We start from the raw sequence: 8628 nt of genomic DNA, 5'->3' as shown, positions 1-8628 counted from the left end.
AGTGTATAATCCCTAGAACTACAAATCTTTCCTCATCTTGGCTCAGACAATCAAATACCCAAAATAACCCTGTACTTATGATAGTGCTACTTCTGCTTCCTCCTTCAAGTCTGCCACCACCAACTCAGTGTTAAGAAATCTGAAACTTCCCTCAAGAACTCCCATACCCAAGTAAAAGAGAGGAGTCTTAATTATAATGCATTGAAAAGAGATATTCAAAGTAGAGTCTTCTTTACAATGAATCTATATGAAAACAAGCTAATAGGTTTGTTTCACAGTGTAGAGATACAACCTGCAGGCTGTTCCTAAAACATATTTCACAGATGATTAGATGTAACAGAATATTTTTAGATAATTTAAAAACATTTACCATCCTGCAATATGCTAATCTTATTTTGACATGCAAAATAGGTCTTTCTGCACTTAAAATAATAATAGTTTGATGGCATTGATCATGCATGGAATGCAATAGAAAAATATGTATCAATATTCCCTGTTTCATAGACAAATAGAAAAGTGAGGAAGTCCTTTTTCTCAAGAGTTTTTATTTGTCCTTCATTCTCAAAGAGGACCATGACATCAGGAAGGTGATGCCAAGACTTTCAAGTGAATTGGATTTAATTGAGGGAGGGCTGTGTAGGGGAAGCTACACTTAGAAGAGGGTATAGCTTTAGGGCAGGGGTGGGGAACCTGTGGCCTCGAGGTCACATGTGACCTGCTAGGTCCTCAAGTGCCATCCTTTGATTTGTCCTGTGAAGTTTTGATTCGGTCAAAGGGCCACACTTGAGGACCTAGAGGACCACATGTGACCTCAAGGCCACAGGTTCCCCACCCTTGGTTTAGGGTATATGGACTTGAAGTTAGGAAGGACTGAATTGCTTACTAACTTTGGCACCTTAGGCAACTTCCTTAATCTCTCTCAGCCAAGGTTTCCTTATTTGCAAAATAGGGATAATGATAGGACTAACCATAAAATGTTATTTGAAGATCACATGTAATAGTTTATTTAAAATGTTTTGGAAATTTCACTACATATGTGTTAGCTGTTATTATTGATTATAGACCTTCCCACAGAACAACCCCAACAAATAGTCCTCCAACTTGTGATTCTATTTAAAGGAGTCCAAAGATGTGAAAGGCAGTCCTTCGAGCTCATTCAAATTTTGGACTACTTATATTCTGAGGAAATGCAAAATCTGCTTCTCTGAAGGTCGTAGACCCCCTTCTTAGGACTCAGCTGAAAAAATTTTAATTCTAATTCTTTCTGGATTCTAATCCCTCTTTCACATGACATCCTTTCAAATACTGAAAGACTTATTTACAAGTCCTTCCTAAAATGTGGTACCCAGACCTAGATATAGTAATCCCAATCTAGAATAACCAGGGCAGGGTACATTTGATCTACAGAACATTATTCATTAAAGAAGCATTAGAGTCAGCCTAGTGGCCCAGTGAATGGAGTGCTAGGACTAGAATCAGGAAGACCTGAGTTCACATATTTATGAGTTTGTATGTCTAGGGAAGACACTTAGCTTCCAGTTTCCTCAACTATAAAATTGTGATGATAATAGCATGTCCCCCAAAGGGTTGTTGTGAGGATCAAATATACAGTAGTTGTAAAGTGCTTAGCACAGTGTATGGCACATAGTAGGAACTTAATAAATATTTTTCCCCTTCTGTCCCTTATCACTTAAAGATACTATGCTTTTCCTGACTCAAATATTACTTTTCCCCCCCTCTTCTACCTTATCCTCTTTTTCCACATTGTGTAATGGTGAATCTCATATTTTCTAATTTATTTAGGGTCCCATTTTCCTTACTTCCAAAGTTACCTTAGTATATTTTTTTTAATAATTCCTGGACCTACATGTTTATGGCAATTTACTTACATATAATATATAATAAACTTTGCTGATTTGGTTCTTCCTTAGATGGGGATAGATTCAAACCTTTTGAATCTCTTTCTGTGGTTGTAGATTCCTTAAAATAGAGTGTCAACTAGTTTTCTAGAAAAGAATATATGAGCTTAAAAATGTACATATTAACCTAGATCCATTACCGGTTCCTGGTACATCATTTTCTAACTCCCCCCGCCCTTTTTCTTCTCTTTCCCATGGAATGAATCCTTTTATTGATTGGGAAGCCACAGCCTGAGTGCTCAATGAGAAGCTTTAATGAAAAACTCATTTTAAAAAGAGATTAATAATATCACCAGTGAAAACCAATTTTCTCATGTTTAATCTCCTAATCTTTTTTGCCTTATTTCTCATGGGTACCCTACACTTCACAGATTCATAGCCCTATGCAGCTAATCAATTAAGATGGAAGAATCACAAAAAAATAAGTTTCTCTACATCAGACTTCCACAGTTTTAAATGAGATTTTTTTCCTCTTATTAACATACTTATGCAAACTATAACAAACTCTTTACAACAACTAACCATTCTTGGGAAGTATACAATGCAGCATTTGAAAAATACCTATCACCCTGAATAATATTCCTGTTACATTTGCTACATAGGATCATGGATCCAATAATAATCATTAACATTCATAAACCACTTTAAAGTTCGCAACATGTTTTACGTATGTTTTCTCAATTGAACTTTAAAACAAACCTATGAGGTAGCTGAGGCTTAGAGGGGTTGTGACTTGCCTAGAGTTACATAATTGCTAAGAGGCAAAATTCATACTCAGGTCTTCCTAACTCCCAGCCTAGCACTCTATCCAGTTGGCTACCTAAATTCTTAGAGATGGAAGAGCCCTTAGAGGCAAACACAATTGCCTCTTATTACAGATGAGGAAACTGAGGTCCCTGGTTACTTACTAACTTGCCTACCTTTTGTCATATGGAGAGTGAGAATCAGAGGTAGAATTGTTGCCCAGTCCTCTGACTGAATGCAGAGCCACTGTTTTTTGTTTGTTTTTATTTTTGTTTTTTTTCCCTCGTCCTATGCTGCTTTCTTTGATTTGACTTGTTAAATATAAAATGTATATTAGTTATATGTTGTGGGAATTCTTTTGGCCATTATTATATTCCTCCGTATTACACATGATACTACACCATGTAGGCTAAAAGTTATCCGTTAACATGCTTGGTGTGATCTCAGTCTTCCCTCCTGGATTGGCTTGATATTAGGTATGGTTTTGTTGGCATGAAAAATTTTCTGAGTTTTAGTATTAACCCGGCACTTGTTGGTTAAATGACTTTGGTTGATTCCCTTCATTTTTCTCACTTGTCAAAGTCAAAAAGGATTGGATGTTTAAAGTTTCCTTTTGGCTGTACATTTTATGAGTCTAACATCTTTATACGTTGAAAGTCTCTTTGAATGTTAAGACTCTCTAACTGCAATATCAAAACTTTTCACATCACAAAACTGAAGAGTATTGTGATATGAACATTAAAGAGAATCCCACATTGTATAGTCAAGGCAAACTGACCTTTTATTTGTTTCTCACACATAGAAGTCAACCTTACATCTTATGCCTTAATACTGCTCATTCAACATTTCTGAAATGTTGCCCTCTCTAATTTGGCCTCATACAATATTTCATTTCCTTCAGGACCCAGTTCAAAATCAGGTTCCACTTGAAGATTTTCCTCCTCTCCCCAAAGGCAAACAGAAGAAGATAGCCAAATGGAAAGAATGATGACTCTGGAATCAGGGGACTTGAGTTTGAATCCAGACTAATGTCATTTAGTTAGAATGTCTTGGCCATGTCACTTCCCTCATCTGTAAAAATAAAGGGTTTGACTAGATGGAATCAATCTTCCAGTTTTAAATCATATGAATATATTTGACAGTTATCAGTTAAATAGCCCTTCTTATGTTGATTATATTAAGTCCATGTTCCACCTTTCCAAAAACAGGATGTTTTTCATGAAAAGAATATCAACTGCAAACATAGTAACTGAGGAAGAGATGAATCTCTTAAAAGCTCTGAATTCTTCAATCAGCATGCATTTAATCTCTTTTCCAATTAAACTGTCAGTATAAAGGAAATAATAATTATTTTTTAAATGAGCCTCATTTACTACACTTGTGTAACTCTTCTAATGAACATGGGTAGTTGTTACCCTGCTGGACTAATCCCATAGATAGGCATATATATGGTCATATAGGAACATTGTGGTGGAGGTGGAAGGTAAAGTGTAAGCCATGAACAAGTTTAACAGAGTCAGCTAGGACAGGTAGCTGGGGGTATGCTCCGAGGATTTTTAGAGTTTCAAAAATTTAACACCATTATCTCCTTTAACAATAGAAATAGCTATGGTAAATAATCTTCCATATAACTAAAAATTAATTTGTCTTAATTCTTGTATTATATTTATATTATTCATTATAAATTAGATTTGAAGGAATTTTTACTGCTTGCCTTAAGTGCAAAAATCTCCAGTGCATATTCCTATGGGTATTAGCATATTCTTTGATAAAGAAATCAACACGCATTTATTAAGTGATTCTATGTGCTAGCCATTGGGGATATACATGCAGATCTTGCTGTCTACCATATATCTTTAATTAATTTTAGGTTTAGTTCTCGTCTTAAAAAAATAAACCTTTAATTTACTTCTATTCTCTACATGCTCTCAAAAGGAAAGGCTTGAAATTAGTAAAATAAACGTCAGTTTCTTAAGTTATCCTACAATGGGTAAAAGGCATACCTCAATGATTTGAATATATACATATTTTATTGTATTCATTGATCATTCCATTTGCGGTTCTATTTATGTTTTTAAGCCTCTGATTTGTTTGCTTTACTCTTCTGCTCTGTTGGTTAACCTAACATCTAATCATTTTTGACTTAGCCTAAGTCCCATATTACACACTTGTTCTACAGTGAAAAAGAATGGATCCTTTAATTTCAGGCATGGCTGAACAGAGTTGAGACAAGCACTTAGAAATGTTTTATTGATGCTTCCCAAATGCTCCCTACCCTTCAAGATAGAACCTTACCAAAAAAGAGAAACAGATAAGCAAAACAAACACCATCTTGTATATACCATTTTGTACCCCCCTCCCATGATTTCTCTGTTAAGAGCTGGGGAACATCCAAAGAAAGAACAATGGAGTCTGAATGGAGATTGAGGCACACTATATGCTCTCCATTTTTTCCCTTGGTTTTTCCTTTTTTTTTGGTTTTGTTTCTTCTTTCTCATTATTCATTCCATTGGTCATAATTCTTCTTTACAACTTGACTATTATGTAAATAAGTTCAATGCAAAGATACATGTAGAAGTTATATCATATCCCATGCCGTCTTGGGGAGGGAAGGAGGGGAAGAAAATCTGGAACTCAAAATTATGTGGAACTGAGTGTTGTAAACTAAAAATAAAAAATCTTAATTATAAAAAATGTATATCCAAAAAATAGTTGGGGAATAAGTTTTACAATTTAATACTCCAGCCATTATAATGTGAGTTCAGTTATCCTTTAATTTTATGTTCATTTTTACTATTATATTCAGTCTGTATGATGTGTTTTTAGTTAGTCTTTCTTTGCTCTCTATCAGTTTATACAAGTCTTACCAAGGTTTTTTTCTGAATTTCTCACATTTATTTTTTCCCTTATTCCACAATATCATTTCATTGCATTGATACAGCTTTAGATCTCACTATGACACTCCTCCAATCTAAAAAATTCATTGGCTCCCTATTGTTTCTTGAGTTGAAAACATGACCACTCACTACCAACACAGCAAAGCCTCTCTTTTTTTTAGGTTTTAACGTCTTCTCCACAGTCTATAGTACAGACAAAATTGACCTCTCTGTTCCCCACACATAGAAGTCATTCTCAGATATCTATGCCTTTGCACTCATCATATCCTCCATGCCTGTAATGTACTCCTTCTTGACCTTTGGCTTTTAATCATCCACCTTCGGATCTCATTCAAGATTATGTTTCACAGGAAGACTTTCTGGATTCCCCCAAATGTTAACTTTTCCATTCCTTACTACTTAAATTTGTTTTCCATAGATTTATGTTCTATAATTTATATACATGTTCTGTGATAATAATATTAACAACATTTAGCATTTACCAAGATCTTTAAGGTTTGCAAAGCACTTTATGTATGCCAATCTCATTTGTTTCTTGGAACCACTGGTAATAGGTGTTATTGTATCCCCATTTTACAGATGAGGAAACTGAGTAGGAGTTGAAGTGATTCACCTGGAGTCACACAAATCAGAATTGTCTGAGGCAGGATTTGAACTCAATTCTTCTTTACTCCAAGCCTACCACTTGAACCACTGGGTCACCTAGCTGCCTAATAGCATATTATATCCTTGAGAACAGTGACTATTTCTATTGTCCTTGTATCCCCAAAACCAGCAGAGTGCCTGGAACATACTAGGTATGTCATTCTAATGGTTAGCATTTCTACAGCATGGAGAGTTATGAAACACTTCTACACAAATTTTCTCATTTGATCCTCACAACAACCCTGGGACTTAGATGCTATTATTAACCCCATTTTAAAGTTGAAGAAACTGAGGCAGACAGAGGTCAAGTGACTTGCCCAGGGTTACAAAGCTAGTAAGTGTCTGAGGCAGAAATTGATCCCAGGTCTTCCTGTCTCCCTCAGAAGTCACTTTTGCAGCCGTATCTGAATGCAGTTGAACTCCACTGTCCATGATATACATTGCAAGACCTAGCTGTTTGAAGGCAAGCTTGTAAAATTGATTGATTGATATTTCAGTTTATTTAACTGCTTGAGAGGTATCCTGGTTTATAAATTCATGTTTATACATTCCCATATATACATGCAGATATAGGTACATATATGAATGTGTATGTATAGCACACATACATATATATTAATATATATAATATCTACATATACACACAGATATGTGTATGCATATGTGCATACATACACACGGGACAGGCCAAATAGATACTTCTGCCATTAGTAACTGCATTGTGTAAATTTTCTATGATTTTCCCATGGACATCTATTTAGGACACCGATAGTGTTTGCTAGCTCACCTGAGTTTAGAATGAAAGTATTACTGTCAGCTCTGAAACTCACACCAGATACTTCTTTCTTTGCCTTTTCCCTTATTTCATCATTCAGAAAAGAAATCCTGACTCTCAGATCCACCACTGCTGCAAAAACTTTTTCTTTATATGGATATCTTCTCATATATGGAATTTTAAAATCTAAATTCTCTTCACTCTCTCCATAACCCAGCTTTTGACCCAGGTCATGCAAATTCAGTTAAACAGTCATTTCATAAGTGCCTACAGCCTGTCAGCCACTGGGAATACCAAGCCAAAAATGGAAAAAAAAAAACCTCTTCAAAATGGAAACAGCTAACTTTAGATCTTGAGAGATCCTCTTTACTTGACATAGTATATTTTTAACTTGTTTATCTGTGATAGACAGTATGTCATAATTGGTTAGTGTTCAGACCTTAGAGCCAGGACTACGTGTGTTCAAGCACTGCTTTCCCTTTATGTTATTTGTGTGGCTCTTGACAAGTCGTTTTACCTCTTACTGCTTTAGGCCAGAGATGTCAAATACATGGCAGGGAATACTCTCAAGGGCCACTGGAAACAGATTAAAATGAAATTGGGAAATATTTAATGAAATATATAAAAATAAAATGAAACATCTTAGAAACAGAAGGTAAAATAGAAATTAAAAGAATCCACTGTTCACCTCCTGAAAGAGATGCCAAAATGAAAACTCCTAGTAATATTATTACCAAATTCCAGAGCTTCCAGGTCAAGAAGAAAATATTGCAGTCATTGACAAAGAAATTATTTAAATATCATGACAACACAGTCAGGATCACACAAGTTTTATTACCTTTGTTGTTAGAAGAAGAAGACTTAGAAGGGTTGGCTGTTGTCCTTTGTTCTCAAAGAGGACTGAAAAGGCATCCCTATGCTAGAGTCAAGTTTCATTGTGTCCAACTGTGGCTGATCAGACTAATACAAGCTTAGAGTACTCTACCACAGGTCAGGCACAAATAGTCTATGTGAATATTGGGGGTGGATATTCCAAATTTGCACATCCTGTGTTTCCTTTGAGTTGTTTCAATTCTGCTTTGCTCATAGCACCTTTGGTGATGTGGGAATGTCATGCTAAGCCGTCCTGTCCCAGTGGCGCCCGTGTTACACAACTGATTCCAAAGTTCTTGAGAGAGACCTTGAGAGTGTCCTTGTATCACTTCTTCTGACCACTATGTGAATGCTTGCCCTATGTGAGTTCTCCATAAAATTGTCTTTTTGGCAAGCCTAGGTTTTGCATTGGAACAACATGGCCAGCCCATCAGAGTTGCACTCTCTGAAGCAGAGTTTGGATGCCTGGAAGTTTAGTTCGAGTGAGGATGTCAGTGTCTGGTACCTTATCCTGCCAGGTGATCCTCATAATCTTCCTAAGACAATTCAAATGGAAGAGATTCAGTGTCCCAGCATGGCACTGGTAGACTGTCCAGGTTTCACAGGTATACAACCATGAAGTCAGCACAATGGCTCTGTAGACCTTGCGTTGGTAATCAGTCTAATACCTATTGTCTCACATACTTTGGTTTGGAGCCTCCCAAACACTGAGCTCTTAGCTCTGGTAATGTGTGCACCAATCTTACTATCAATGTGTACATCCCTGGAAAGTACA

Source organism: Trichosurus vulpecula, chromosome 5, assembly GCF_011100635.1.
Source record: "Trichosurus vulpecula isolate mTriVul1 chromosome 5, mTriVul1.pri, whole genome shotgun sequence".
Lineage (NCBI taxonomy): Eukaryota > Metazoa > Chordata > Mammalia > Diprotodontia > Phalangeridae > Trichosurus > Trichosurus vulpecula.
This window is presented reverse-complemented; position numbering follows the sequence as displayed.